The sequence below is a fragment of the Melanerpes formicivorus genome, unplaced genomic scaffold (assembly GCF_026170545.1).
Source record: "Melanerpes formicivorus ecotype bairdi unplaced genomic scaffold, bMelFor1.0.p_v2 SCAF_34, whole genome shotgun sequence".
Lineage (NCBI taxonomy): Eukaryota > Metazoa > Chordata > Aves > Piciformes > Picidae > Melanerpes > Melanerpes formicivorus.
This window is the reverse complement of record NW_027142386.1, coordinates 4899570-4901936: the sequence shown is the minus strand read 5'-3', so window position 1 is coordinate 4901936 and position 2367 is coordinate 4899570.

Below are 2367 nucleotides of genomic sequence, written 5' to 3'. Positions count from 1 at the left end.
CCTTTTCCTTTCCTTTCCTTTCCTTTCCTTTCCTTTCCTTCCCTTTCCTTCCCTTCCCTTCCCTTCCCTTCCCTTCCCTTCCCTTCCCTTCCCTTCCCTTCCCTTCCCTTCCCTTCCCTTCCCTTCCCTTCCCTTCCCTTCCCTTCCCTTCCCTTCCCTTCCCTTCCCTTCCCTTCCCTTCCCTTCCCTTCCCTTCCCTTCCCTTCCCTTCCCTTCCCTTCCCTTCCCTTCCCTTCCCTTCCCTTCCCTTCCCTTCCCTTCCCTTCCCTTCCCTTCCCTTCCCTTCCCTTCCCTTCCCTTCCCTTCCCTTCCCTTCCCTTCCCTTCCCTCCCCTTCCCTTCCCTCCCCTTCCCTCCCCTTCCCTCCCCTTCCCTCCCCTTCCCCTTCCCCTTCCCCTTCCCCTTCCCCTTCCCCTTCCCCTTCCCCTTCCCCTTCCCCTTCCCCTTCCCCTTCCCCTTCCCCTTCCCCTTCCCACTTTCTCTTCCCTTTCCCTTTCCCTTTCCCTTTCCCTTTCCCTTTCCCTTTCCCTTTCCCTTTCCCTTCCCCTTCCCCTTCCCCTTCCCCTTCCCCTTTCCCCTTTCCCTATCATCTTTCTCCTTCCTCTGTCCCCTTTATCTTTCTCCTTCCACTTTCCCCTCTGCTTTCCACTTTCCTCTTTCCCCTTTCCCCTTTCCTTTCCCCTCAGGCCTCAGAGAACCATGGCAGCCCAGAACAAAAGAAGTGGCACACAACAAACTCCCTGAGAAATGGCTTCTGCTCCATGGAGCCAAGTGATGCAGGTCCATTCTATGATACAGGGTCCTCACCTCTTCCAGCAGGGCTGGGCTGGAGCTGACCACCCCAGGCCTCAGATGCTGGCAGAGCAGCAACCTGAGCACTCATCCTTCAGGGGCTCAGAGGAGCTGTGTGGTGACACAGGAGGTAGAAGCAGACCAGCTGTGAATTTGAATGGAGCTGCTTTGCAAGGGAGCAGAACGCTGCTGCTGCTATATTTGGCTGGTCCCTGAGAGACTTTGCTGGGAAGAAGCATCTGTTTCAGCTGATGCAGTGCCCATCACCCCCTACCAGACAGCAGCATGCCAGCAGCCATCAGCAAGGGCAGTACAAAATGGGACAATCTGCTACCAGTCCATGGGAGATGACTGGGATCACCTCTTGGAGAATGAGGAAGCTCCTGGCAAGATCCTACTAGAATCCTAGAGTGACTCAGCTTGGCAGAGACCTCAGAGATCATCCACTCCAACATCAGAGACCATCTACTCCGACCTCCCCACCATGGGCAGGGACTCCTCTCAACTACACTCAGCTGCTCCAGGCCTCATCCAGCCTGGCCTTGAACACCCCCAGGCAGGAGGCAGCCACAGCCTCCCTGGGCAGCCTGTGCCAGACTCTCACCACCCTCACACTGAAGAGCTTCTTCCTCAGCTCCACTCTAACCCTGCTCTGCCTCAGCTTCAAACCATTCCCCCCTGGCCTAGCTCTAGACACCCTTGGAAAAAGTCTCTGCAGCCTTCCTGCAGGATCCCTTCAGCTCCTGGCAGCAGCTCTGAGGTCCCCCTGAAGTCTCCTCTGCAGGCTGCACAGCCCCAGCTCCCTCAGCCTGTGCTCACAGCAGAACTGCTCCAGCCCTTGGATCATCTTTATAGTCTCCTCTGGCCTCACTCAACAGCTCTGTGTCCTTCTGAAGTCAGCACAGCTTTAGTTGTGATGCCACCACTGTGAAAAGCCTCCCTGCAGCCTTCCTGTAGAATCCCTTCAGTGTCTGGCAGGCAGCTCTAAGGTCCCCCTGGAATCTTCTCTTCCCCAGATGGGGAGGCACCTGTTTGTGTCACCATAGCCTGCTTGATCTGGATTACAAAGCAAATCCAGTACAGAGCAGCAGAACCCCACAGGCAGGGCAGGAAGCTCTGAGCTGGGGCTGGACACCAAGGTGACCCCAGAGCAGAAGCTGTTTTTCCATCAGCTAGGTGCTGCGATGAAGGCGTGAGAGATAGCATTCCCTGCTCTACCTATTTCATCCTGGGCCTGATCCAAGGTGCTAAGTGTCTTTAAATTACAGCAGAGAGCAAAGAAAGGAGCAGACAACCACCTCCAGAAACCTGAGAGCTGCTTGCCACCATTGTAAAGCTCCCAGTCGGGGCACGCCGTGCTGCCAGGAGAGCATCTGGCACACCAGGAGCACTCAGGGCTCTCCTTCCTCAGAGCTTTCTTTCCAGTGGCCACATTTTCACAGGCTCACAGGATGTTAGGGGTTGGAAGGGACCTCCAGACATCTCCCAGTCCAACCCCTCTGCCAGAGCAGGAGCAGAGAATCCAGCACAGGGCACTCAGGAACACATCCAGACAGGGCTGGAAAGCCTCCAGAGA